The sequence below is a fragment of the Canis lupus genome, chromosome 16, assembly GCF_003254725.2.
Source record: "Canis lupus dingo isolate Sandy chromosome 16, ASM325472v2, whole genome shotgun sequence".
NCBI lineage: Eukaryota > Metazoa > Chordata > Mammalia > Carnivora > Canidae > Canis > Canis lupus.
In genome coordinates, this window is record NC_064258.1 from 37019047 (window position 1) to 37027142 (window position 8096).

An 8096-nucleotide genomic window follows, 5' to 3' on the forward strand; every position below is an offset into this window, starting at 1 on the left:
TCTCAAAATAAATAAATAAATAAATAAATAATAAATAAATAAATAATCTTCCAAAAAATTAAAAAGAGCATTAACCTTAAAAATTGTTACTCTAGAAGACTCTAGCTGATTTCAATGAAGCTGCCATTCCTCAAAATATCTCTAGGCTCCTATTTTGTAAATTGCCTTTAAAGGCAGGATAGGAGCCATATAGAAAACACAATCTTATTACAATATTTTTTAACCTTTTTAAATGTACATATCTTTTGAAATGTTAAAAAAAAAAAAGACCATCAACTACTCTCCATCTTAAAGCACATATCATGGATCATATTACCCAAGAAAGTTGAAATTTAAAGTCAAAATTTATTTTTTATTGTTTTTTTTAATGAAATCAGGATTTACTTTCCTATTTTCCATCTGTGAATGCATTTTCAAAATACATCACCAACACACCATGCCCAGAATTTTTATTTCCCACTGAGAATCACTGCATTACATTTTAGTAAAAGCTTATTTCTAACCCAGACTCAGCTTGATTATTCCCTTTACTCAACAGCTTGGCTCTGAATGAGGCCTTATTCAAAAATCAAATCCATTTGAATAGAAAGAATTTGCCACCCTAAAATAAGAGATGTCACATATTCTGAAGGCAGTTTCAGATGCATTCTTAGAGACTTTTCATATTGATATTCAGAAAAGACAATATCTGTTTGGGTGCTCAAAATCTAATAGGTTAAGAGATTAATCTTAATAGTTATTATCGATTAGTTACAGTTTTTAAGCATAGCGATTGTTTTATAATATAGGTCACTATAGATGAGAAGCTACGATGTAGAAAGCCAGGCTGAGCACTGGTTTCTTAGACATACAGTATATTAATCATGAACCTTGAAAACTAGTCATTGAGAGGACATTCAGGGCACCTGGGTGGCTCAGTTGGTTAAGCATCTGCCTTTGGCTCAGGTTATGATCTAGGGGTTCTGGGATGGAGCCCCGTGTCGGCTTCCTGCTCAATGAGGAGCCTGCTTCTCCCCCTGTGCTCCTCCCCCAAGCTTGTTCTCTCTCTCTCTGCCTCAAATGAATAAATACATAAAATCTTGAAAAAAGACAGAGAGAGACATTCGTATGTGTATAACATAAATCCATAAGCAAGACCTAAATGTTGTGCGTGTTTTGAGCAGTGAGAAGGAGATGAGTGGGGGGAAAAGATATATTCAAATTTACTTCAAAGACATTTTTGAAGCTGACCACTTCCAAATAAACAATGAGAAGAATTTGATCAAAGAGAGAGGTTTGTAAACTACCTCTGCCATTAATGCAGCTTGGACATTTTCTTTTATTTACCAAAAGTCTGTGTCCTGCCACAGTCATGTTGGAAATATTTGAAGTTAGAAGGGCATGGGTGATTATGGGATCCGACTTTTAAGTGAAAGGAAAATCATAGGTGTGATATTCCCTTATGGAAGAGAAACCTACCACATCCATCTCAGCCTAAGAGAACCGGGTGATGGTGGTAATAACACCAATGATGCTGGTGGTGGTTGTGGTGGTGGAAGTTTTGTTAGTGGGAGTGATCCTTCGACTACTTCTCATACCTTTCTCCCAGCTGCTTCCACTGAAGCAAATAATGTGATTTCCTGAAACTTCCTGTTATCTCAGAAACAAAAACACAGATACTGAGTTGCTTCTGTTTTGAGAGGGTAGAAGAAAATGAGCCAAAGTGAGAGACCATGTATCTTATGAAAAGTAATATTGTTATTCCATAGGGAACCAGGGGCCAGGCCTTAATTTCCAGATTCAGCATTCCAGTCATATAAACTCAATGTGACACACAGGGGTATATGTAGGCTGTTTTTTCTTGGGTCAAGGTTACAAAAATGTTCATTTTGAGGTGCTACTGTGTGGGTTCCTTGCAAAATACATTTTTTATCAACACTAGCATTAATACAATATCCTCCAGTAGTTAAACAGATAAAACAGGAGACAACATGGTATTTGGTTCAAATCCCAGCTCTTCCACTCTCATGTTGTGTGAAGTTAAATGAGTTAACTACTCTGAGTCTCTATAAACCATTTTTACTCATAATTCTTACGACACTAAATGTGAGTTTTCCACACCCAGCAATTCTCCAACTTTCCAGATACCAAGTGAGTGCCCTACAATTCAGTTCACCTCTGTCACTAGCTACCCAGCGGTAGCATCAAACCCCCCAGATTAAGAGTCCAGTCCCACAAAACTGGCCCCTGCTTTAGAGGCAAGTTAAGTCGCAGGGGCCTCCCATACTTCTAACTGATTGGCTATAAACTGAGGATTTCCACAACCCTCTCCTTGGGTTCTGTAATTTGCTAGAGTGGTTCACAGCACTCAGGAAGGCATATCACTTACCATTACTGGTTTATTATAAAGCATACAATTCAGGAACAGCCAACTTGAAGAGATGCAGAGGGCAAGGTATATGGGACGGAGCCTGGAACTTCTTCCTACGCCCTTTCCAGGTACACCACCCTCCCAGCACCTTGATGTATTCACCAACCAGGAGGCTCTCTCAGGATCTTTATGGAGGTTTCATTACATAGGCGTGATGGATTACAGCATAGCCCCTGGGGATGACCTCAACCTCTAGCCTCTCCCCTCCCCACCGGAAATCAGGGGGTAAGGATGAAAGTTCCAACCTTCTGATCATGTCTTGGTCTTTCTGGTGACCAGCCCCCATGCTGGAGCTATCTAGGAGTCCCCAACCACCATCTCATCAGTGTACAAAACCCATTTTTATCACTCCAGAGATCCCAACAGCTTAAAACTCTTGTACCAGGAGTCAGCGACCAAGACTAAATATTGTAACAAAAGATGCCCTTATCACCCCTCTCGCTCGGGAAATTACAAGAGTTTTAGAGTTCTGTGCCAGGAACAGAAGACAAAGACCAAATATATATTTCTCATTATAGCACAGCCTTAGTTTCTTCTGCTGTGGGTAGGGTTATGATTAATACACCGCATAGTAGTTAAGAGGATTCAATCCGTCACTTGTTAGCAAACATCTGGGACTAACAAAGTTCCCCTTTGGTGACAATTACCTTATTTTCCCTGTTCGCCAAAGGCATAGTGGTTACTCCCTTTGTGCCAATCATAGAGCTGGGCACTCAGGGGTACCGAAAAGCAGGTTGCAGTCCACAAAACAACTCAACAGAGCTGTGTGAGCCCCTTCTGGGGATAATTCTTCTCCAGAGTAGAAACTTAGTTCATAGAGTGGCTGGATATTTATTGTGTAAGTGTGTCAAGTAGCTGAGTGTCTCAAATGTCAATGATTAGCTTACTTCCACTCAGAGTCTAGAGATCCACTTCATGTATTTGTTTAGAGATTGAGGCCCATGATACCAAAAAAGGAAATTGAACATAGTTCTCCTGTGTGCTAAATCTAGAATGTTGGTTGGAGCTAACATCTGCCTCGTCCTTTAAAATGAGCTGTACATACCTTAGGTTAAAGATAAAATAGAAAAAAAAATAAAAATAAAATAAAGATAAAATAGAGAAAGAAAGAAAGAAAGAAAGAAAGAAAGAAAGAAAGAAAGAAAGAAAGAAAGAAAGAAAGAAAGAGGAAGGAAGGAAGGAAGGAAGGAAGGAAGGAAGGAAGGAAGGAAGGAAGCAAGCCTTTACCGGTACATGGACAGAAAAGTATTATTCAAATGGGATCAAATATTTTCAAAGCGCTTTATGAATGGTACGGTTCTATATAAATGTTTGGCAAGCTTCCACCTACACATTTTATTACCTTTGTTATTGTAGCTTGAGTTATAATCGAAGGTTTTAAGGTTGTAAGAACATAAGTCCTCCACCTGCACTGAGGATGTTTGAGAGAGAACAGTGACTGTGTATGCTCATGAACACACATGCGTTAGGGGCTATGTGGAGAAAGGGGATGTGTGGCTCCCACAGACTGCTGCTATCTTTTTTTTTTTTTTAAGATTTTATTTATTTATTCATGAAAGACACAGAGATAGAGGCAGAGACATAGGCAGAGGGAGAAGCAGGCTCCCTGCCGGGAGCCTAATGTGAGATTTGATCTGAGGATCCCAGGATCACGATGAGAGCCAAAGGTAGATGCTCAACCACTGAGCCACCCAGATGCCCCAGACTGCCATTATCTTAAAATATTGTTCTATTTGTAAATGCTAGTTTTTTCAGATTAAATATGGACGTTGTTTTGATGAGCAATAGCACTCCTTTCATGGTAGAAATTTTATAGGAAAATGCTAAGAAGCTGATAAAGATCAAGTGTGACCACTGTGCCCCTGGCATCCCAAACTATGACCTTGAAATGAAAATGGGTTATTATCCTTGAATGCCCAAGACATTAATGCATGAGCCCCACCAGGTTTAGTTGCTTGGAGGCGGTCCCCACTCCTTGGCACCCACCTACATCCTCATCCCCTGCCTCCCAGCCAGCCTGAGGTTTCCCAAGGTGCCAAAATGTATGTTCTCAGGAACACATTTTTGGTTTTGCTGATTCCTTGTGTCTTGGCCTGCAGCTTCTCCTGCTGCTGCCCCATAAGAGTGCAACTCTGACAGAGTCTGACACTGGTGTCCAGGCAGCCAGTTGGCCCACTGCCTGTCTGGCTGTCCCCAGAGCCATGGAGGGAGCCACTGTGATCCAGAAGGCCTCATGGGGAGAGCAGGCCAAGGCTGTGGGGACATAGCAGCCTTCACAAGGAGCGCTCAGGAAATGAGGAGGAGCTGCCCCATGAATACTGAAACCTTCTCTCAGTGACCCAGGAGGATGCAGTTGGCAGCTGGAGCATTGCCTGGAAGCGCCAGCTCAAGGCTGAGCAGAAAAGCAGTGAAGAGGGCTAGGAAGAGAAGGGCCTGGAGGTGCAAGAGTCCTGGGAGAAGACGGAGAAGGTGTGGGATGTGGTGGTGGGGCTGCTGGACACCACCACATCAAGGACACCAGTAATGCTAAAAGCTGGGTCTTCCACCTGAACTTGAGGGGTGACCACACCACGAGTCGGCTGAGGTGGCCACCAGTAAGGACCAAAAGCGTATCATCGACTCTGCCCTGTCAGCCAACCAGGAGGCCATAGACATCAGCAAGGCAATGCTGCCCACCAACCCCACCTGCTGGGCCTGGCCCAAGCTTTGTTGGTCTTCTGTGAGATCACCAACAGCCCAGAAGAGGTGGTCTCACTGGCCAAGACCAACTTCAATGATGCCATGGCTGACCTGCACGTGCTCACCAAGGACTCCTCCGAAGATTGCACCTTCATCATGCAGTGGCTGCAAGACAACCTGATGTTGGGGACGGCCTACAACACCAGGGAAGAAGGGGTGAGGCTCCTGAGGAGCCCCAGAACTGAGCTGCTCCTGCCACCTTCCCTGCAGGCCCCCGCTCCCTCAGAGAGGACCAGTATGGGGTGGCAGGCCCCATCACGGCTCTCTGCACCTTGTTCCTGAGACACGCCCCCTCATGAACCAGGTCACTGTTCACCTTCTTGACCCTCTCCTGCCCCTGTTGTCTCTGGATCTTAGGAATTGAGGACAGTCCCATCCTTGTGGCTGAGAACTGGACTATGCCTATGTGTTAGGCAGAAGCTGGATATGAGTGTGTATGTGTGTGCAAGACCAAGAATGAGAGGGAAAGCATGCCTGTTATGTATGACTATATTTCCTCCCAATAAAGATCCCCTGTGACCCTCTGCCCCCCAAAAAGAAAAAGAGTGCAAGTCTTCTAGGCTAGTCATCTCTGTCATCCTAAGCATCTTTCTGCAGGCTACAGGAAGCCCATGGTTCTCCTTAACTCCCTACAGTACACCTACACATGGTACACGGTACACTGGAGATCAGGTTTTTGTAAGACTTACCAGAAGACCTGGTCATAAGCTAAGTGAAATTCACCACTGCTTCTAGAATTGTACACTTTTGCCATTTTAGGCTCAGACCCAAACTCTGCACCCGGGCTTAGGTTCCATAGGCCTCCCCAGACCTCAAAGTCCAGGGCCCACTCAGTTCCCAGAAGAAAAGAAGAACCTTACCTTGCCAGTCCAAAACCCATTCTTCTCCTCCACCAGGATGGGTGATCATTGTTTCTTCTCTTTGGGGGAAATCCCACCCTTCTTCTAAGCAGACATCTTTCGTCTCTCGGAGAGTTGGCACGGCAATCGCTGGAGCCATGAGAACACTCCCAGTGCCTGGCACAGGTCACCTGAAATAATGGCTCTTCCAGGTGATGACACAGACCAGGCTGCAGGAGCCCGGCCCAGTCATCCTTTTCTTCTTCCTTCCTTCCAGCCCAAAGTGAACAGAATATCAAGTACGCATGTTTTTACTGACGAAGCTGGTTCTCATTTTTTAAAAACAAATGTGTGGACAACAAAGTCAACCTACCTCTCGTGAATGACAGTAATATTCTGGAAAGTCAGGGGGAAGACATTTTTCTATCTTTTCAAAATAGAGTTCCATTGTCATACCTACTCAACATTGTGAAGCACCTAGCAGCATCTCAACCTGCAGCATCAGCTCCTGGATCCTTTTCTGGGTTCCCGTTTCCTTTTGCACGGAGGCAGTCATATGTTTCCTAACTAACGTGCTGAAAGATCCTACCAACAGTCCTACCACAGGGGAGGCTCTGCCCCAAAAGAGTGCTGGTATTCCTCAGTGTGGCAGAGTTTTGCACATCAAAAGACATCTTATGTCTTATGTAAATGTTAAGATTTCCATCTTTCCTACTTTTTCACTCAATCATACAACTCTAGGGCATTGCTCCTACTAAGTCTTCAACCTGTTGTAGCACTGTTAGAAATAAGCATTTCCCACTGGGGACAACCTTACAACCAACCACAAGGTAGAGTCACCCTAGGAGCAGGGCAAGTTGACACTGGAAAGCTTTACAAATCATTAACGACGTTCTTAAGAAAGCTAATCTATTGGTGAGTTTGCTAATGCCAGCAAGTCCTCTTCCCCATCCCCAAAGATAAAAGCAACAAACAAAGATTGCCTTTCCTTTCTTTATTGGCATAATTTTACACTTGCAATTTCATTAGCTGTTTAGATAATGTGGCAGGCGCAACAAATAAAGCCCATAAAACAACAATAGAGTAGATCACTTGCAAGTGTAGAGCAACTTAATTGTTGTTTTCAGCAAACCCAGAATGACAAAGGGGATTATAATTTAAGTTGTGCTGCTGGCATTTGTGTTAGACAAAAGCTAGTAGTTGATTTCAGTACTTATTATTCTCCCCTGCAGTTTAAATTACTTTCTTACTAGGAGCAAAAGAGCAATAAGGGGAAAAAGAAACAAAACAATTTTAACCTTATGTAAATGTAATTCTCCTAATAGATTATTTTTGCAAATTCTGGAACCACTGAGGGAGACATGGTTACACAAATCTAAAGAATCCTAGAATTTTAGAGATGTGGCCATAAATATCACAATCCAGTTTCCTTAGTCTGTGCTTCCTGAACTGGCATGCGTATGTCCTGGTTATACAGGGATACTGTAGGCGTGCTCCAAGGGAACTATGAGATAATATTTGTTAAATTAATAAATCTCTGAGCTTTATCAGCTTTCCTGCTTGTTAAGTAATTTAAAACATTATTTTATGTTATTTCATTATTTTCTTTAGGTAGGCTCCAGGCTGGGCATGGAGCCCAATGTGGGGCTTGAACTCACAACCTGAGATCAAAACGTGAGCTGAAATCAAGAGTCAGCGGCTTAACCGACTGAGCCATCCAGGCACAGGAAACATCATTTTACTATTAAAATAAATCTATACTAAGCATGAACCTGAAAGTATGAAAATTTTTAAAAAATCATGTAGGAGATCAGAGAACTCAGGGATGGAAAGCAGAATGTAAATTATGAGATGACTTCACTGAGGGTCTGTGTGCTGGGAGTGAGGTGGGGAGGATGGAGGTTGGTACTGACCTTAGTAACTTTTGGAATGAGTGGAGTCTGTAAGACCAAACGCAAAAGAAACTGTACATAAACTTTGTGCCCTAGTTGATAAAGTTGTTTTCCACAAGGGTGCAGGTTAACAATAGTTACTGTCATACCTGTCACACTGGGAATGAACAAATTAGTCAAAGGGTAACCAAAAATGGGAACCAGCTTCCTCACTTT